Below are 22,903 nucleotides of genomic sequence, written 5' to 3'. Positions count from 1 at the left end.
AAGCCCCAATCCCCTGCCCCAGCCATGAGCCCACCTCAATCCCAGAGCCCCTTCCTGCACCTCATCCCTGGCCCCATCCCAAAGCCTTTACACCCATCCCAGAGTCCTGACCCCCTCACACACTCTAATCCTCTGCCCCAGCCCTGAGCCCCTCCCACACCTCAAACCCCTCATCCCCGTTGGGTCGTGGACAACAACAATTTTCTTCAACTGGGACATCAGAAAAAAAGTTTGAAAACCATTGGACTAAATGCTTAAATTTCTTATACTATAAGCCCTTGTGGGGCAGAAAGCATGTCTTCACCTGTGTTTGTGCAAGGCTCAGTAACCTGGGGCCTCTGGGAGCTACTATAGTATAAATATTTAATAGCAATTATTATGTTGCCATTATGTAAAGATTGCTTTGTATATTCCTTGTCAGGGAACACTTGGGCTTCCCTTGTTAAAATTCCTACACTAATTTGAAGGAATATTTGGGCTAATTATTCTGCATCTGATAGAGTTATCTCCTCTGGATGCTGCTAAATCATCTCTGCTAGAAATGGCTTATCCTTAGGGTTCATAGTACTCCTGAACAGCACCTTTGGAGTGGATTAGATTGCCTCAAGTATCAGGGGATTATTTACCATCTTTTTTGTTTTGTTTTGCTTTATTTTGTTTTCTCATTATTCTTTTAACTTTCTAATTTCTAATTGTCTGGTTTTAGATTCCAACAAGAAGCTATGGCTGGAAGTTATTTTTTTTTTAAACATTGTGGGTGATTAATTATTGGAACAAACTACCAAGGGAAGTGGTAAATGTTCCATTTTTATGTGTTTGAATCCAGAGTGGACACCTTTCTGGAAGATATGCTTTAGCCAAAAACACAAGTTATTGGGCTCAATGCATGAGTAATGGGGTGAATTCTATGGCCTGTGTCATATAGGAGGTCAGAAAGTTCTAGTCCCTTCTGGTCTATAAAACTGACACTTAGTTTTACTCTCAATATACTCAGAATATTTTGGGGGAAGAAATTGTAAACATTTCCAGCAAGATTCATAATTCTATTCATAATAATGTTTGTCAAGAAAATTGCCACCTTCATTGAAGTCTTTTTTTATATGGAACAATGAAAACACATTCTCTGGACCCTCACTATTTCTCTTTGCAATCCCATACACAAGATTTATCACAAAGGAAGGGGAACATTGTCTATTGGAGCTTCTCATTAAAATGCTGGCGGCACAGGAAAAGTAGTTGTGCATGCCCTCACACCTTTGAAATAAGTTCTTCGAGAATTTAACCCTACTTTTCCTAGACTTTCCCAGACACAGCAGAGAGACATTCCGAAATATAGCAGAGTGGAGCCACCCGCAGTCTGACAATATGTGTTCTCTTGAGGAGGATAAATGTCTCAGGGATGTGGAGCAGAGGAAAACTATGCCATAGTTGGGGGCCCTCTTTCCAGATGATGTCATGGGATCCTATCACACTGAGGATACCTCTTCAGGTCAGGGAATCCTAATTGTTAGGATGAGACAGGTAATAGTAATGGAGGATTGATCATTAGACATCTATATAGCTAGGTTTGTAATGACTCGGAGAACTGCATGAGTTAATTGTCTGCTCAGTGACAAGGTTGTGGTTCTCTCAAGACATCTAGACAGGCTTATGTGCAGAGCTGGGGAGGAGCTAGTGGTTATGGTACATGCATGTGCCAATGCACCATAGGGAAAAGTAGGAGAGTGGTCTGGAGGCCAAATTTAGGGCTGCTAGGTAAGAGATTGACGTTCAGGACCTGCATGGTATTATTCTGTGAAATGGTTCCAGTTCCATGTGCAGGGCCAGTTAGACAGGAGGAACTTCAGGATCTCAATACGTGGATGAGATAATGGTGTAGGGAGGTGGGTTCAGGTTTATTAGGAACTGGGGAACCTTTTGGAAAAGTATGAATTTATACAGGAAGCATAGGCTGCACTTAAACCAAAATGGAACCAGATTTCTGGCATGTAAAATTAAAAAGGTTCTGAATGAGTTTTTAAACTAAGGGCTGGGAGAAAGCTGACAGGAGTGGAGGAGTGCATGATTCAGACAAATATTTCCCATAGGGCAGGATCTATGAATGGGGATTCTCTATGTCCTAGTAAAGAGGAGAGGATAGAAGTTGATCAAGTACAGGTAGGAACTCAAAACAGTCAAATGAAAAAGAGTTACATTCAATTATATCACATCATAGAAGACAGCTAATACAATAGTGCCTGGTATTAAATGAGGATATTGATAAGTATCACAGAAACTTGGTGAAACAATGATAATCTATGGGACATGGTAATACCAGAGTACAAAATATAAAGGAATGACAGAGTAGGTCATGCTCATGGGGGAGTGGTATTATATGAGGAAGAAAGCACAGAAGCAAATACAGTAAAAATCTTAAATTAATCAAACTGTAGCATAGAAACTCTGTGGAGAGACATTCCATGCTTGAATAATAAGAATATAGAAGTAGAAATATACTACCAACCCCCTGACCAGAATAGCGATGGTGATTGTGAATCCATGAGATTCGAGAGGATAATTAGAGAATCTAATCATGAGATTAGAGAGACTCTAAAAATAAAAAGCCTCAATAATAACAAAGGATTTCAACTATCCCAATATTAACTGGATACATGTCACCTCAGCATGGTATTCAGAGATAAAATTTCTAGATACCATAAATGACTGCTTCTTGGAGCAGCTAGTCCTGGAACCCACAAGGGGAGAGGCAATTCTTGATTTAGTCTTCAGCGAAGCATGTGATCTGGTCCAAGAGGTGAATATAGTTGAACCGTGCTGTAATAGTGACCGTGTTATAATTAAATTTAACATCCCTGTGGGAGAAAACACCAAAAAAGATCACCATAGCCGCATTTAACTTCAGAAAGGGGAACTATACAAAAATGAGAAGCTATTAAATGGAAATTAAAAGGTACAGTCACAGAAAAGAAATGCCTGCAAGGTGCATGGAAACTTTTTAAAAAACAACATAATAGAGACTCAAATTAAATGTATACCCCAAATTTAAAAATATATATATATAGTAAGAAGACCGAAAATATGCCATCATGCCCAAACAACAAACTAAAAGAAACGGTTAGAGGCAAAAAGGATCCTTTAAAAATGGAAGTCAAATCCTACTAAGGACAGTAGAAAGGAGCATAAACTCTGGCAAGTCAAGTTAAAGGTATAATTAGTCAGGCCAAAAAAATTATTTAAAGAGCAACTAGCAAAAGACTCAACAAGTAATAGCAATTTTTTTTAAGTACAGAAGCAGAAAGCCTGCTAAACAACCAGTGGGGCCACTGTATGGTCAAGGAACTAAAAGGACACTTAACAAAGATATGGCTATTCCAGAAAAGCTAAGTTAATTCTTTGCATCTGTCTTCACTGCAGAGGATGTGAGGGACATTCCTACACCTGAGGCATTCTTATGAGGTGACAAATCTGGGGAACTGTCCGAGACTGAGGTGTTGATAGAGGAGGTTTTGGAACAAATTGATGCATTAAACAGCAATAAGTCATCAGGACGAGATCATATTCACCCAAGAGTTCTGAAGGAACTCAAATGTGAAATTACAGAACTACTAACCATGGTATGTTTCAGAGTAACAGCCGTGTTAATCTGTATTCGCAAAAAGAAAAGGAGTACTTGTGGCACCTTAGAGACTAACCAATTTATTTGAGCATAAGCTTTCGTGAGCTACAGCTCACTTCATCGGATGCATACTGTGGAAACTGCAGAAGACATTATATACACAGAGACCATGAAACAATACCTCCTCCCACCCCACTCTCCTGCTGGTAATAGCTTATCTAAAGTGATCACTCTCCTTACAATGTGTATGAAAGTCAAGATGGGCCATTTCCAGCACAAATCCAGGTTTTCTCACACACACACCCCAAAACACACACACACAAACTCACTCTCCTGCTGGTAATAGCTTATCCAAAGTGACCACTCTCCCTACAATGTGCATGATAATCAAAGTGGGCCATTTCCAGCACAAATCCAGGTATTCTCACCCCCCACCCCTATACACACACACACAAACTCACTCTCCTGCTGGTAATAGCTTATCTAAAGTGATCACTCTCCTTACAATGTGTATGAAAATCAAGGTGGGCCATTTCCAGCACAAATCCAGGTCCCCCCCCCCCCGGCTCCCCCAAGTGAGTTTGTGTGTGTATGTTTTAGGGGAGGGGGGGTGAGAAAACCTGGATTTGTGCTGGAAATGGCCCACCTTGATTTTCATACACATTGTAAGGAGAGTGATCACTTTAGATAAGCTATTACCAGCAGGAGAGTGGGGTGGGAGGAGGTATTGTTTCATGGTCTCTGTGTATATAATGTCTTCTGCAGTTTCCACAGTATGCATCCGATGAAGTGAGCTGTAGCTCACGAAAGCTTATGCTCAAATAAATTGGTTAGTCTGTAAGGTGCCACAAGTACTCCTTTTCTTTTAACCATGGAAAACGTAGGGGACAATCTCCTGGCGCAAGTGCTAGAGGAGCCAACTAGGGGGGGCGCTTTTCTTGACCTGCTGCTCACAAACCGTGTAGAATTAGTGGGGGAAGCAAAAGTGGATGGGAATCTGGGAGGCAGTGACCATGAGTTGGTTGAGTTCAGGATCCTGACGCAGGGAAGAAAGGTAAGCAGCAGGATACGGACCCTGGACTTCAGGAAAGCAGACTTCGACTCCCTCAGGGAACGGATGGCCAGGATCCCCTGGGGGACTAACATGAAGGGGAAAGGAGTCCAGGAGAGCTGGCTGTATTTCAAGGAATCCCTGTTGAGGTTACAGGGACAAACCAACCCGATGAGTCGAAAGAATAGTAAATATGGCAGACGACCAGCTTGGCTTAATGGTGAAATCCTAGCGGATCTTAAACATAAAAAAGAAGCTTACAAGAAGTGGAAGGTTGGACATATGATCAGGGAAGAGTATAAAAATATTGCTCGGGCATGTAGGAATGATATCAGGAGGGCCAAATCGCACCTGGAGCTGCAGCTAGCAAGAGATGTCAAGAGTAACAAGAAGGGTTTCTTCAGGTATGTTGGCAACAAGAAGAAAGCCAAGGAAAGTGTGGGCCCCTTACTGAATGAGGGAGGCAACCTAGTGACAGAGGATGTGGAAAAAGCTAATGTACTCAATGCTTTTTTTGCCTCTGACTTCACTAACAAGGTCAGCTCCCAGACTGCTGTGCTGGGCATCAGAAAATGGGGAAGAGATGGCCAGCCCTCTGTGGAGATAGAGGTGGTTAGGGACTATTTAGAAAAGCTGGACGTGCACAAGTCCATGGGGCCGGACGAGTTGCAAACGAGAGTGCTGAAGGAATTGGCGGCTGTGATTGCAGAGTCATTGGCCATTATCTTTGAAAACTCGTGGCGAACCGGGGAAGTCCCGGATGACTGGAAAAAGGCTAATGTAGTGCCAATCTTTAAAAAGGGGAAGAAGGAGGATCCTGGGAACTACAGGCCAGTCAGCCTCACCTCAGTCCCTGGAAAAATCATGGAGCAGGTCCTCAAAGAATCAATCCTGAAGCACTTGCATGAGAGGAAAGTGATCAGGAACAGCCAGCATGGATTCACCAAGGGAAGGTCATGCCTGACTAATCTAATCGCCTTTTATGATGAGATTACTGGTTCTGTGGATGAAGGGAAAGCAGTGGATGTATTGTTTCTTGACTTTAGCAAAGCTTTTGACACGGTCTCCCACAGTATTCTCGTCAGTAAGTTAAGGAAGTATGGGCTGGATGAATGCACTATAAGGTGGGTAGAAAGCTGGCTAGATTGTCGGGCTCAACGGGTAGTGATCAATGGCTCTATGTCTAGTTGGCAGCCGGTGTCAAGTGGAGTGCCCCAGGGGTCGGTCCTGGGGCCGGTTTTGTTCAATATCTTCATAAATGATCTGGAGGATGGTGTAGATTGCACTCTCAGCAAATTTGCGGATGATACTAAACTGGGAGGAGTGGTAGATACGCTGGAGGGGAGGGATAGGATACAGAAGGACCTAGACAAATTGGAGGATTGGGCCAAAAGAAATCTGATGAGGTTCAATAAGGATAAGTGCAGGGTCCTGCACTTAGGATGGAAGAATCCAATGCACCGCTACAGACTAGGGGCCGAATGGCTAGGCAGCAGTTCTGCGGAAAAGGACCTAGGGGGTGACAGTGGACGAGAAGCTGGATACGAGTCAGCAGTGTGCCCTTGTTGCCAAGAAGGCCAATGGCATTTTGGGATGTATAGGGGCATAGCGAGCAGATCGAGGGACGTGATAGTTCCCCTCTATTCGACATTGGTGAGGCCTCATCTGGAGTACTGTGTCCAGTTTTGGGCCCCACACTACAAGAAGGATGTGGATAAATTGGAGGGAGTCCAGCGAAGGGCAACAAAAATGATTAGGGGTCTAGAACACATGACTTATGAGGAGAGGCTGAGGAAGCTGGGATTGTTTAGTCTGCAGAAGAGAAGAATGAGGGGGGATTTGATAGCTGCTTTCAATTACCTGAAAGGGGGTTCCAAAGAGGATGGCTCTAGACTGTTCTCAATGGTAGCAGATGACAGAACGAGGAGTAATGGTCTCAAGTTGCAGTGGGGGAGGTTTAGATTGGATATTAGGAAAAACTTTTTCACTAAGAGGGTGGTGAAACACTGAATGCGTTACCTAGGGAGGTGGTAGAATCTCCTTCCTTAGAGGTTTTTAAGGTCAGGCTTGACAAAGCCCTGGCTGGGATGATTTAACTGGGAATTGGTCCTGCTTCGAGCAGGGGGTTGGACTAGATGACCTTCTGGGGTCCCTTCCAACCCTGATATTCTATGATTTCTATGATTCTATGAACCTATTACTTATATCAGCTTCTGTACCAGTTGACTGGATCATAGCTACTGTGATGCCAATTTTTTAAAAAGGCTCCAGAGGTGATCCTGGCAATTATAGGCCAGTAAGACTAAGTTCAGTACCAGGCAAATTGGCTGAAACTATAGTAAAGAACAGAATTATCAGACACATAGATTAACTGAATTTGTTGAGGACGAGTCAACACAGCTTTTGTCAAGGGAAATCATACCTTGCCAATTCATTAGAATTCTTTGTGGGGGACAAAAAGCATGTTGACAAACTTGATCCAGTGCCTATGGTGTACTTGGACTTTCAGAAAGCTTTGATAAAGTCCCACACCAAAGTCTTTTAAGGAAAGTAAGCAGTCATGGGATAAGAGGAAGGGTCCTCGTATGGAACAGTAACTGATTTAAAAGACAGAAAACCAATGGTAGGAATAAATGGTCAGTTTTCATAATGGAGAGAGGTTAATAGTGGTGTTCGCTACAGAGACCAGTGCTGTTCAACATATTCATAAGTGATCCAGAAAAAGGGATAAACAATGAGGTGGCAAAATTTGCAGATGATACAAAATTACTCAAGATAATTAAGTCTAGAGCTGGCTGCAAAGAGTTACAAAGAAATCTGACAAACAATTACCCGTTACCACTCAAGAGAGCCATCTTGGAGCCACTGTGGGTAGTTCTCTGAAAAAAAATCTGCTTAATGTGCAGCGGCAGTCAAAAAAAGCTAACAGAATGTTAGGAATCATGAGGAAAGGAATAGATAATAAGACAGTAAATATCATAATGCCACTATATAAATCCATGGTATGCCCATACCTTGAATACTGCATACAGTTCTCGTTGTCCCATCTCAAAAAATATATATTAGCATTGGAAAAGGTACAGACAAGAGCAACACAAACGATTATGGGAATGGAACAGCTTCCACTTGAGGAGACATTAATAAGACTGGGACTTTTCAGCCTGGAAAAGAGAAGACTAAGGATGGGGGATATGACAGAGATATATAAAATCATGAATAGTGTGGAGAAAGTTAATAAAGAAGTATTATTTACTACTTCACATAACATGAGTGAAATTAATAGGCAGTGGGTTTAAAACAAACAAAAGGAAGAACTTCTTCACACAATTCACAGTCAACCTCTGAAACTCATTGCCAGGGAATGTTGTGAAGTATAAGTGGGTTAAAAAATAATTAGGTAAGTTCATGGCAGATCGGTCCATCAATAGCTTTTAGCCAAGCTGGTCAGAGAGGTAACCCCATACTCGAGGTGTCCCTAGCATCTGACTGCCAGAAGCCGGGAGTGGATGACAGGAGATGGATCACCCGACAATTGCCCTGTTCTGTTTTTTCCCTCTGAAGCACTTGGCAATGGCCACTTTCAGAAGATAGGATATGCGCTAGATGGATCGTTGGTATGACCCAGTATGGCCATTCTTATGTACCTGTTTTATGTTCACCAAACAGGAAAAAACTCTCAGCTTCAAAATGATGATGCCTGGGAGGTATAGAGATGAGACCATCAGGATGAGGGTTCACGGTTTCTAGGAAGATAGCTTATGGCTCTGATCTTGCAATTTCATCTTTGCATGAGCAACCCTTGTGTCTACACGGAGCCTCACTTCAGACATGGGTCCTAAAATTGCAGTTTAGGGTGCACACAGGCCTCTGCCCTTCCCTTAAGAGATTGTGCAGGCTCTTTGGCAGAAGGGCTGTGGCATAGACTTTCTACAAGCACTACCTACTACTGGCAGACATTCTGATAAGTATTTCCTTTCCCAGGGCCTGTGCTAGTGGAATTCAATTTAGACCCTCCTATGAATTTGGGCAGGTGGTTTGGCTGACGGTTCCTGTGGAGAATAACTAGTTGCATTATAGTGGCTGGATGCTTCCAATGGGATCAATCAGGTCATGTTAATTGCAGCAAGATAATTCAAAAGTGGTGTAATGGGAAATTTATTATCTTGGGAGAAGTGCTATATTTTTAACAGTGAGGGGTATCATTATTATTATTTTTTGAACAGGTGGTCTAGCAGCATGGAAGGAACCATGCTGCTAAAAACAAGAGAGAAGGGGAGGAGGCAGAGAAAAGAACCAGCAGGAATTGTAGTGTTTGTATAGATAATTCAGCTAACTTGTTCTATTAGATGGCTGATCTGCACCAAGAAATACAGCACTTCAAATATAAAAGGGGGAAGGAGAAGGTGGGAATGCTGCAAATTGTTTTGTCAAGAAATGTGAATAAATGAGCTGCCTTTAACCACAAGAAAAATAGCATTAAACTGGATAAATTTAAATAAACTAGTTGGCTGAGAGACTTCAGGATGCATTTTTCCTTTTCCTTTTGGAAGTCACAAACTGAGGAACAGTAGATGTTTGAGGCACAGAGAAAAGAAAGAAAATAGAGCCATTACAATAATGATGGGATTCTTCCCATCGCCTTCCAGGGACTTTGGATCAGGCTTGTAACCTTCAAGGATCAGAGCCTTCCCCATAAGCACAGCTTATGTAAATTAGTGGGGGAAATTGCACAGGGGGCGGGAGGGCGGGGAAATTCCCCTTCCCCCACCCTATTAATCAAGGCTGCAGAGCAACAGCACAGCAGTTCAAGTAGATCCAAGGGCTTGTCTACACAGGAAAGTCGTGCCATAAATATCTAAGGTGTGAATTTAAACTGGTGCAAATCCCAGCGTAGGCATTCTTATTCTTGTTTAAGAGTGGCTTTTATCAGTTTAGCTTAAGTCAATCTGTAATAGGTTTAGGGTTTGCACCAGTTAACTATATCATTAATAATAATAATTAAAAAAAAAGAACTATCTAAATCAGTGCCTCTGTACTGTACAAGGTCTTCAAGTTCCTGAACTTCTTTCTCTACAGGGAGGCATCAGCCATTAGATCTGTGGATCCAGGAATGTGTTGCCTCACCACGCCCCTGACCCAACCTCTCTCTCTCTTTCTGTAACAGTATGTTGGGAAACCTTGAGAAAGAGAGTTCTGCAAAGTGTAGCAAGTACTTATGATCAGTATCACCCAGATCTCAGCCCCTGTCTCTTCCCCATCAGCAGAATAGCACCAGCTCTTCTGCATCTGAGGGCTTTGGGCAGAAATAGTATTTGTGTCTTATGCAATATCAGTACAAACAAAGAAAAAATATAGTAACAAATACAACTTAAGAGTGGGATTCTGCTGCTGGGAAGCAGTTCTTATATCCTTGAGTGATCACACTGAGGGTATGTGTACACTGCATTCAGAGGTGTGATTGCAGCTGGGATAGACATAGCCTGAGTTAAATGGTGCTACGTAAATGAGTATATACTACTCAAAGTTAGAATTGCAGAACTGGGTCCTAAAATAGCTGGAATGTGCAGTTAACATTTTAATATGGGTTACAGTGTGAATGTTGAACCCAGCATAGCAATAAATGACAACTAATACAAACATACTGTGATTTCACAGGAGTTTTTTGGTAGTGTTTCCCATAGTAAGGATATCCTATAAGCACAATGCCTGTGGGAATTACACCACTGTAATTCAATAGTCTGGGGTCTATTTTCTTCACATGATCATTGTCAACACACAAGTAGGGCATTTGCAAGCACAATGTGCAAACCAAAATGTGATGCTATGCAAAATAACAGGAGAAAAAACAGAAAGGCTATCTGCCTTTAGAATAGCAAGTATGCCATCAGGAAAGAAAGAAAGTATGGTAGGTGGGGGCAGAGAGAACAGCAAATACAGCCTCTATTATTTATGAATGGCAGAGACAGTCATTCATCATTATAAGTAGAGAAGCACATTTTTAATAAAGGATTTTTTATTTATCATGTCTTCCAACTTTTAGAATATTTAACTTACCAGGAGGTCGCCACATTTGACTCGTAAGGATCATTTATAAAAGTGTATTGGGAAATGGCTATTGCTGAGATTATAGAACTGTCCCATAAAATACCATTTAATAATAAAAAAATATTAGAATATATTGTTATGACAACCTTAAAAACATACAGACATTTGATGTAGTCACACAAAAAGTGAGACCTGATCAAAATTTATGAATATTTCTGTGTTCCCCTCTGTGCTGTAGAACTATCTTTATTAGTATTAATGGGAGATAGAGTGTGAACTGTAAGAACGATATATTCCTCATACTACCTGTCAAGGTTTCTTCCCCACTCTGAACTCTAGGGTACAGATGTGGGGACCTGCCTGAAAAAACCCCTAAGCTTATTCTTACCAGCTTAGGTTAAAAACTTCCCCAAGGTACAAACTTTGCCTTGTCCTTGAACCCTATGCTGCCACCACCAAGCATTTTAAACAAAGAACAGGGAAAGAGCCCACTTGGAGATGTCTTCCTCCAAAATATCCCCCCAAACCCTACACCCCCTTTCCTGGGGAAGGCTTGATAAAAATCCTCACCAATTTGTACAGGTGAACGCAGACCCAAACCCTTAGATCTTAAGAACAATGAAAAAACAATCAGGTTCTTAAAAGAAGAATTTTAATTAAAGAAAAGGTAAGAGATTCACCTCTGTAAAATCAGGATGGTAAATATCTTACAGGGTAATCAGATTCAAAACAGAGAATCCCTCTAGGCAAAACCTTAAGTTACAAAAAGACACAAAAACAGGAATATACATTCCATTCAGCAGAGCATATTTTACCAGCCATTTAACAAAAGGAAATCTAACACGTTTCTAGCTAGATTACTTACTAACTTAAGGAGTTATGAAGCTGCATTCCTGATCTGTTCCCAGCTAAAGCATCGCACAGACAGGCAGACCCTTTGTTTCCCCCCCGCCGCCCCTCCAGCTTTGAAAGTATCTTGTCTCCTCATTGGTCATTTTGGTCGGGTGCCAGCGAGATTATCTTAGCTTCTTAACCCTTTACAGGGGAAAGGGTTTTGCCTCTGGCCAGGAGGGATTTTATAGCACTGTATTCAGAAAGGTGGTTACCCTTCCCTTTATTTTTATGACACTACCTATAACTATGAGAGGAATTATGTTGTTATTTTCCCCCTTTCCTGATTTTCTCCTTAAGAATCATCAGTTAAAAGCTGATTTTGATTCTGATCCAAAGTCCAGTGAAGTCAGGGTGAAATCTCTCCACTGACTTTAATAGGCCTACATTAGGTCCCTAGTGAGTTACATAATGGTACAGTAGAAACTCAGGACTAACTGAGCTAATTAGCTTCAAGGGAGTCCAATCCCTTCACTGATTTAGTCCTTAGTCCTTCTCTCTAAATCAACAGTAAAACTTCTGTTGACTTCAATAATGGAGGATTGAGTCTTACATAGCGCTGAGTGAGACATGTTCAAGATTCCAAACATTTTTCCACCCTTAATCAGGTTGAAAAGTCGATCTTGAAAATTTGCACAAATCAAAAATTCAAAAAAAAAAAAAAGGTTCAGGTAAATCAAAACATTTTTGCTGTGATTATTTGATATTAGTGTTGACCTTATTTGTGACCATTGACATTTTTTTTCATTCAAATTAGCTTACATTTCCAAACAAAAAGACATTGAGTAAAGAGACTTGTCATAACTGACCTTTTCTGCAAAGGGTTTGTTTTGGTAAATTGGTATTTTTGATAAAAGAGAACTTTATTAAAAAATTCCCAACCAGTTCTACACTTATAACAGAATGTACACAGGGTCACTGGATCCCTTTCTAAATATCTTCTAGTGGGGCAATAGTTTAGTTATATCCTTGAAAAGTATGTCACAATTCAAATCACACTATAAAACCCTAACCCCATGCAGATCATCACATTTCAGAGATGGGGGTGAGCAACAAGTGCAAGAAGCTAATTGAAAACTTTAATTCCAAATTTAATTTAAAATTTTAGATAAGGCAATAGATATTTCCACTGAATGAGATTTCAGAAAGCTGTACTGAGCAACCTTTCTAGGTACAGTTTTCTTACGGCAAGTACTTAGTATTTCAGGAATAATTGCTAATGTGATAAATGAATTACTTTGTTTGCAGAGTGGTCCAACCACTCAGAGGCAGCATGGTGGGTGTGTGGAAGGAGGGAGAATATCCTATTTTAGCATCATGCTATTGACATTAGATTGATAAAATGTAAAAGAGTACATAATAGCTAAAAAGCACTAATTACCAGATTCAGAATGTAGAGACTGACCTTATCAAACATGTAGAAATTGACCTTATAAAGCACGCTAAGTAGTCTCAGCATTATATTAAGAGGCTGATCTCCATTAGCTGTTGTATTCATTTAGCACTTTTCATTTTGCTCTGTTGCTTGAGTGAGTCATTACTTAAATTCCAAAGCATCCATTACATTTTTACATTTGTGGTTAATTTAGTTACAGTTTTCAATGGACCTGTGCAGGTAGTAAAATACTGCCACTACAGAATTTTAGGGTGCTTGCTTTTGTACATTTGTAACCATGTCTTAGTGGGTCATAACTGAGAATGCCAAATTCAGGACGAACTGCTGAGAAATAGGGCAAATACAACCCAAAACTGGTAGTTATTCTTTTTTAAGATATACCAGATCAGAAACAAAAGTAAACTCCTGTTTCACCACACTGGCTAACAAGAAAACATAAAGGCAGTTTCCTCAGGCATTCCAGTTCTTATATCACCACCAAAAACATTGTATTCAGAGAGGAGTGATTCTTTACTACCAGTCTCATCAAATAATAGGTTTTTCTGATCCCAAAGGACCAGCCATACACCCAGGTTGATATATAACTTAGATCTTACCCCCAAATCACACTGATGTCAATCCTTTAGTATCTAAAATCTAAAGGTTTATTTATAAAAAGAAAGAAAGAAAGGTGAGAGTTACAATTGGTTAAAGGAATAAATTACATACAGTAATGGCAACGTTCTTGGTTCAGGCTTGTAGCAATGATGGAATAAACTGCTGCCTTCAGTCAAGTCTCTGGAGTACATCCACAGCTTGGATGGGTCATTCAGTCCTTTGTTCAGAACTTCAGTTTGTAGCAAAGTTCCTCCAGAGATAAGAAGCAGGATTGAAGACAAAATGGAGGTGTTTCCAGGGCCTTGTATAGTTTTTGCCCTGTGGAGAACATCCCATTGTTCTTACTGTGGAAAATTACAGCAACAAGATGGAGTTTGGAGTCACATGGTCAAGACACATGTTCATGCATTTTGCCTAGTCACAGCAGGAAATTTCATTAAGTGTAGAAAGGCATCTCCCATGGTCCATTGTCAGATTAATGTTCTTTAGATGGGCTACTGAATTTGAATAGTGCCTCCACGATGTGCTGGCTAATTACTTTTTGGGTGTTCCCCCAGGAGCAAATATTTGAAATCCAAGTATAGAGCCAGTACTCATAACTTCACATACCAAAATGATACATGAATACAGAAAGAATAATCATAACCAGAAAATCATAACCTTTTCATAGACACCTCACTTGACAAACTTTGTACAAGATTTGCTGCAAATATATAATAGTGGTTGCAACAATGATCTATGTGGTCATATTGTAATCAGATAACACCACAACATTAGCTGAGCCTAGTGCCAGACAAATCTTCAATTGAAATTAATGGCTAGAAAAGCAGAGGAGAACAACATAGGAAATAGAAATATTAAAATCATCAAAGAAGCTCACATGAAAGAATATAGAAACATGCTACAGCTTTGAATTTGAGTCTGTCTACATAATAATACTTAGCACTCCTTTTTTTTATCCAAGAGTTGCATAAAATTACCTAACTCTGATGTTCATTATGATTCCAATTTTACAGACTGGGAAATTGAGGTACAGAGAGATTAAATGAATTTCCAAAGGCCACATGAAAAGTCAGTAGCAGAGCTTGGGAATTTTTTTTATTTGTACTTGATTGTGCTCGGGCCACTGACTAGACCATGCTTTTTTCTTCTATCCTTTATCTACAGCTAAATGCCTTCCTGGTGCCATTGTAACTGATGAACTAAAATTGTGAGAGGCTTTGAGACGGTTATTTTTTTGTCTACAATGTATTCAGTCACAGTGCGTTTAAGTACTTGTTTATCTTCCACTAAACGGCCATTAGATTGCTGGGATTTTCTAGAATGTTTGTTAAATGAATGGTTAGAAGTAGAGCGGAAAGTTTCAGAATTTTTGAGCTTTTGATAATATTTTTAATGATCTTTTTTTTAAACCAGATGTATATAGGAGTTTGGAATGGAAATTTCCAGTCTAGCAGGGTCCTCCCGCTCTGCTCCGAAGGAATGTCCCTTGCCAATCTGTAATAACCATTCTAGATAGTTGTGAAGTGGTGCTCTTAGGAGTGTGTTGGGGAAGGAGAAGATAACTATTTGGCTCTTTTCATTGGAAGGATTCTGGACATGGGGAGCTTGTGATGGGATAAGTATGAGATTGGAGAAAAACAAAGATTGGGGAGCAGGAAGAATCACTGAATTGGCAGACACTGCACTTCACAGACTGTCTGAATGATTTGTTGCTTTGTTTTCATTTACAAAAATATCAGTGTGGCATCAATGTGGATCCTATTTGCTTCAATAGTAGGAGCATATTTGTGGTACAATGTTCTAGTCATAAAATGGAGTCACATGCTTAACATTCTACAGAATGAAAAGACTTCCTTACAGTGATAGGTAGTATATGAAACCCTATTATACCTACAAAGATAGCGAGAGAGAGAGAGAGAGAAGATTCTGAAGGTCCTATAAAAGGTGTGTTTGTGGCAAAATCTGAAGATGAATCCTTGTGCTGAGGTCTGCATTATTCCTACTCCCTTTTGATGTTGTTATTCATGCAGGGGTTTTGTTTGTAAATCTCAGCTGAGAGTGGGGAAAATGTCTGTATCTGAATTAGTCAGTGTCTGAATTACAGATTACATGTATAACATTTGCGTCCTGCACAAATCCAGACTTTTTAGGTCTATATTTGATTTGTATACACTTTCCGAGTTTTAAAGAGAGCTCTGCTTGCGCTGATAAATTTAAAAGAGATAGGCCTGAAACCCAAGCCAAAAAGTTCCTGTGTTCTAACACCACCTGAGCTACTGGCTCATGGTAACAAAAAGCAAGCCATGTTCCTTTCTTATGTTTCATTCATGTGAGCAGTAGAATGCAAGAAAGACTATCTAGAAATTGAGCTTCCTCTGGTACATAAATGACAGGAAGCCTGTATTCAGCTGTGTGTGACATTGCAAGCTTTAATTCAACAATCTGAAAGCTACATATCGCCTTAAAAGGAGTTATGAAAGCCAATTAATATACCCCCCATTAAATCTGAGTTGCTTTCAATGTTCTGTGCAAATATATTTTTTTCTCTTTGAACAAAAATTATTGCAGCCAATAGGCAATTTTATCTTTGTCTCTAGAATGTCCTGCAGGTATATATATAGGAGTCCAAACCTTCCCTGATACAGAAAGGTAAAAAACAGAGCAACAAATTTTCTTCAATGCAAAGGTAAAAGGTATTGATTGACGCTACTTGGATTTTGCCCCAACAGTGGCTATGGAGTATCAAATTACCATTTTTCTTGTATTTTCTGCTCTGATACACCTGCCTGCATGCATCCAAACATCTATAAGTAGGAAGAGTAATGGAGCATAAAGGTTTCTCAGACAGAACAATAAGAAGAGTAAGAAAGGTCAAAACTGCTAGCAAAAGGGCATTTCTAGTCTAAATTATCCAGCAATTAACTTGTAAACTCCCTTGCCCTTTCTTTAGGGGAGTTGATCATTTAAACAGACTTAAACTGAGTAGAAAAATGAACACACTGAGATAATATTGCAGAGCACATGCAATAAATGCATCTAAATCTACTGCAGATCCCAGGGACCTGTTTGGAAAGAGAGATTCAGACACAAAGAAGAATCTGCATAGAGTGTTCTTGTAAACGGCCTCCTGCAGCTGTGCAGAAACAGCCATGGTGGGCCTACCGTTTGAAGGAGCATTGACTCCTGATTTGAAATCTTGCAATGGCATGTGGAGAGCTGTTTGTCAATAGCAGCAAGCCAGTCCATCCCACAGATCTCCAACTCCTTGCACCTCTAGAGAAGCTGCCACATGGTGCAAAAGAGGGAAACCAATGTGAGGGAGACTGTGATCTTCTTGCCCCCTGCTATGCCTGTTTCCCCAGCTATATCAGATTCAAGTTACCTCTAGTCACAGATGTGGAGGAATTAACCTCGGGCCTATTAGCTTACCTTAACAGGTAGGTAATTGTCCTAAAATCAATGTCTACAATTGTTCCTTGAAAATATTATCCTATTTTGACAAATTGCTACATGGAGGCTATTGTACCTGTGAAACTAGTATAAAAAGCATGAATGTTGTCGTGTTAGCACAAATGTATGATGCTCTTGCTTCCTTATCCTGGATACCACCAGTAAGTAAGTCAACACATTTGCTTTCAATACATCCTAATTAGGGTCTGATCCAAAATCCAATGAAGTTTAATGGGAGCCTTGCAATTAACTTCAGTAGGATTTGGAACAAGCCCTGACTACATAACGCAAATTGGAATGATTGTAACTGGCATTAACTCCTAAAGCTTGGATTATTTGAGTCTCATCTTGATGGACAGCTCCTAAATAGGTTGTAAATGATAAATCTTCTCACTGGAGACTGAAGCTCCAGTCTGCCAAATCTTGAACACCAGTTTCACAATTGGCAAAAGCAGTATGAGGAGAATCTATTCCTTTTAAATGATACGGTAATATTTCAAGACTGGCAGATGGAAAGGTGAGAGAAGAGTTTCCGATTCTGGCAATTCAGACAGAGATCAGCAGTAGGTGATCTGTTTTGAATGAGTTCAGTGTATAGTAAAGAGGGGTTAACTAATAGTCTCTTTAAAGTGAGATAACGTAATTATGATATTATAGGGAGGTGATATCCTTGGTTGCATTTGTTTCCTGTAGAAAATATATATATAGTTATTGGTAGCTGACAAAGACTGTGTGATACACTGCACCAACCGACTGAGATAATGTGCATTGCTGCTGTATTTCAGCAGAATATGGATTTCTACAAGTTCACCATTCCATCTGTACCTTCTGTTACCTGAATAGTTCAAATTTAGAAAACTCAGACATCAATGTAGAAGTATAGATGCCATTGCTCAAGAATTGATATTTGATACAGATTCCTATTAAGAAATAAGGAATTATGGGAAAATATGCTTTTGTAGAAAACTCTAATAGAATGTAATAAATATTAACCTTTCTATAATATTTTAACCAATCAATAGAATTATATATCCAGGCAATAATTCTCTATTTCTTTGTACAATTTAAAGTTATATAGAAAGAACATAGAGTTCTACAGGATTTTAGACTAACTTCTTTAACTTCTATAGTATTCCGTTTAGTTTAATCCTTACTAACTGAAGTCCCCCTTCTGGAAAAAAAAATCTGTAAAATTTAAGATTGAGACTGAAAAAGGGATGGCCTTCTGGCTGACACCTCAACAAAAGACAAACTAAACCAATTTAATGAGAAACACCTTTGTCAAGGCTGATTCCCCACTCTAGTGGTTCGAGTGCAGAAGGTGGGGTCCCGCAAGGATTCTAAAAAATAATACTGGCCGCTCCAGACTTGTATTAAACTCCCAAGGTTACAGCTTCTCTCTGACCTTGGATGGGTAGATGCTGCCACCACCTAACTGCAAAACCCTATGGGACCCAGGAAGGCGCACTTGGGAATTCCTTCTTGTGGGGTACCCTCAAGCCCTTTCACCCCCACCCCCCAGGGAACAGCTGAGAAGGAAAAAAAGGGAATTAGTTGTTGCCCCCAGCTAATTAAACAACATATGCGCAAATCTCTTAGGACACCAAAAATCCAATCCTGTTCCTTAAAAAGGTACATTTTATTAAAAAAAAAAAAGAAAGAAAATACATCTGGAACTTAGGCTATTGCTAGATTTTTAAAAGAGAAATTCAAAAATTAAACAAAAATTAAGAAATTCAAAAATAGTTTTCTGGGGGTTCAGCTTAAAGGTTACAAGCAACAAAAGCATCTGAGGTTAGCACAGAGGAATCCACAAGCCATAAGAATTCAACAAAATAAACCTGACCACATCTTCCTACACATTTTCTGATCTACTTACATATTTGGGTTCCAAATAAGCAATTCTAGGTATAATTCTGATGATTTTCATACCTGGCCTTCAACTTCTCACAGCATAACTGCTGCCACGTTCCCCTCTTCCCTGGAGAACCATAACACCCAGACAAAGGGAAGTTTTTTTTCCCAATCTTAAAAAGTTCTAGCCCTCCCATTGGCTCTTTTGGTGAGGTGCCCACTCACTTCCCTATTATCTGTGGACTTTTTAACCCTTTACAAGTAAAACAAGTAGAGAACAGTTACTAAGAGGGATTTTATAGCTAACTGGCTGGCTGGGTGTCCACAAAAGGAATGTTTCAGAGTAACAGCTGTGTTAGTCTGTATTCGCAAAAAGAAAAGGAGTACTTGTGGCACCTTAGAGACTAACCAATTTATTTGAGCATAAGCTTTCGTGAGCTACAGCTCACTTCCTCAGATGCATACTGTGGAAAGTGTAGAAGATCTTTTTATACACATAAAGCATGAAAAAATACCTCCTCCCACCCCACTCTCCTGCTGGTAATAGCTTATCTAAAGTGATCACTCTCCTTACAATGTGTATGATAATCAAGTTGGGCCATTTCCAGCACAAATCCAGGTTTTCTCACCCCCCCCCCCAACACAAACCCACTCTCCTGCTGGTAATAGCTTATCTAAAGTGACCACTCTCCTTACAATGTGTATGATAATCAAGGTGGGCCATTTCCAGCACAAATCCAGGGTTTAGCAAGAACATCTGGGGGGGGGGGCGGTAGGAAAAAACAAGGGAAATAGGTTACCTTGCATAATGATTTAGCCACTCCCAGTCTCTATTCAAGCTTAAGTTAATTGTATCCAATTTGCAAATGAATTCCAATTCAACAGTTTCTTGCTGGAGTCTGGATTTGAAGTTTTTTTGTTGTAATATAGCAACTCTCATGTCTGTAATCACGTGACCAGAGAGATTGAAGTGTTCTCCGACTGGTTTTTGAATGTTATAATTCTTGACATCTGATTTGTGTCCATTTATTCTTTTACGTAGAGACTGTCCAGTTTGACCAAGGTACATGGCAGAGGGGCATTGCTGGCACATGAAGGCATATATCACATTGGTGGTTGTACAGGTGAACGAGCCTCTGATAGTGTGGCTGATGTTATCAGGCCCTGTGACGCTGTCCCCTGAATAGATTTGTGGGCACTGTTGGCAACGGGCTTTGTTGCAAGTTTAGGTTCCCGGGTTAGTGGTTCTGTTGTGTGGTATGTGGTTGCTGGTGAGTATTTGCTTCAGGTTGGGGGGCTGTCTGTAGGCAAGGACTGGCCTGTCTCCCAAGATTTGTGAGCGTGTTGGGTCATCCTTCAGGATAGGTTGTAGATCCTTAATAATGCATTGGAGGGGTTTTAGTTGCGGGCTCAAGGTGACGGTTAGCGGCGTTCTGTTATTTTCTTTGTTAGGCCTGTCCTGTAGTAGGTGACTTCTGGGAACTCTTCTGGCTCTATCAATCTGCTTCTTCACTTCCGCAGGTGGGTATTGTAGTTGTAAGAATGCTTGATAGAGTTCTTGTAGGTGTTTGTCTCTGTCTGAGGGGTTGGAGCAAATGCGGTTGTATCGCAGAGCTTGGCTGTAGACGATGGATCGTGTGGTGTGGTCAAGGTAAAAGCTGGAGGCATGTAGGTAGGAATAGCGGTCAGTAGGTTTCCGGTATAGGGTGGTGTTTATGTGACCATCGTTTAAAAATAAAATAAAATAGTTATGGGTAAGGACAAAGTCACAAAGTTCAGCCACCAGGTTAGCCGTGACATTATCGGGGACAGTGTTCTTGACGGCTTGTAGTCCATCTTTGTGTGGAATGTTGGTGTAGAGGGCTTGATTATCATACACATTGTAAGGAGAGTGATCGCTTTAGATAAGCTCTTACCAGCAGGAGAGTGGGGTGGGAGGAGGTATTTTTTCATGCTTTATGTGTATAAAAAGATCTATACTTTTCACAGTATGCATCTGATGAAGTGAGCTGTAGCTCACGAAAGCTTATGCTCAAATAAATTGGTTAGTCTCTAAGGTGCCACAAGTACTCCTTTTCTTTTCACAAAAGGAAGCTATCCCCGCTCTCATTTATCACAACTTGTAACATACAAATAAGCTCAGGGAGTTAAGCAATGAAAAAGTCCCTTTGAAGAATAAAGCCCTATATAATATGGCTGAATCCAATAGGGCTCTATAAGAAGATCCTTGAAAGCTGGATTCTCCAATTTGCTCACTCCACTTTTCATGCTTAGAGAAATTTGAAAATTTGATTAATAACATTTATGATTTCCTGATACAGGTGTTTTGAATCTTCCTTTAGGATTGTATATCAAGTATATAAATTCTTGTTCGTTAGGATGTTTTAAAATAAGAAAATTCTATGTAAAGGGTAAGTCCTATACAATTCCAAAGGAGTTTCCTACTGTTACGAATTACACCTGGTAGGACACGCACACAAGTGCTACGAATTATACCTGGTAGGACACGCACACAAGTGCTACAAATTACACCTGGTAGGACACGCACACAACTGCTGCGAATTGTACCTGGTAGGACACGCACACAAGTGCTACGAATTACACCTTGTAGAACACGCACACCCATGCTACGAATTACACCTGATAGGTCACGCACAGTTCGAATCTAGGCTGAGGCACAGAAATAAAGTCTACAACTGCAGAGTTCCCAAAAGACACTAAGTTTATTACTCTCGAGCGTGGTGCCCCCCTGCTAGCCAGGAGGGGACCCTGAATGCAGATTATACAAAGGTTATATACCTTTTAGCAAAGCATGTTGCCCTCGTGCATCGGAAACCTTAGCCAATAAACAAACCCTTGTCTTATCTACCACCTATCCCTGCTTGGTGCATTCCTCGTGCTATACCAGTATGTTAATTACACAGCATGGTCCTAAAGCCATGCATCAGTAACTTTTATTATCGGGATGGGAGGCCTCACATCAAGGCCAAGAGACAGGGAGTTAGAGACTGACAAAAACCAGATACTGGGAGTCAAGGCAGGCTGGAGACAAGGAGGAGGATTTTCACAGGGATTCAATATCTAAGGATTACTCCTCCTGGTGTATGATGTGCTGGCATTTAAACAGTGGTGGGCCCCAAACCAAAATGGAGTCACATGTGCTAACTTTTCCTTAACACTACAAAGGTAATTATTAGTGCAATAGGATGAAAAAGATTGTGAAATTTTAGGGATGTGACAGACATTGAAAAGTCTCACTCACTGATGGATATCTTCATTTTCTGTAGTAAGACATTTCTGAAGTTCACCACTCACCAAAATGCATTGTACAATACATTGTAGTTGTAAGAATCTGTCCTGCATTTTTTTATGGAAACACAAAAGTTGGCACTTGTACTGCTACAGTATTTCATACATAATGAAACATAAAGTCCTGTGTCTCACTTATTTTATTCTCATCCCTGTCATTTATTGACACGCAGGGTATGTCTACACTGCAAATATAAGACCAACTGCTGGCCCAGGTCAGTTGATTTCAGTTTGTAGGACTCTGGCTGTGAGACTATAAAATGGCAGGGCTGGAGCCAGGGGTGCAGGAACAATTTTTATAATGGGGTAACAATGATGGAAACCATGTATTTGGTGTTCTTTATTACTACTTCAAGCCAGGGGGTATGGCAGCACCCTCAGCACCCTTAGTTCCAGCACCACTGGCTGGAGCCGGGGCTTCAAGAGCCTGTAAGAGGGGAGGGTTCCAGAGCCTGGACTCCAGCCTGAACCCAAATGTCTACACGGCAGTTTTATAGCCATGAAGCCCAAGCCTGAGTCAGCTGACCCAGGCCAGCTGCTGCGCTGCTGATTTTTTGTCACAGTGTAGACATAATCACACACCTGTATTTTAACTATTTGCATATTATACTGAATTATTCCTTTTTAAGACTGGTTATTTGTCTGCTGAAAAACTACCATTATAGAAAATTTCCAATGAATTGAATAGCCA

This window comes from Lepidochelys olivacea (assembly GCF_965140295.1).
Source record: "Lepidochelys olivacea isolate rLepOli2 genome assembly, chromosome: 3".
Classification (NCBI taxonomy): domain Eukaryota; kingdom Metazoa; phylum Chordata; order Testudines; family Cheloniidae; genus Lepidochelys; species Lepidochelys olivacea.
The sequence above is the reverse complement of the archived record's forward strand: the minus strand, read 5'-3'. Positions refer to the sequence as shown.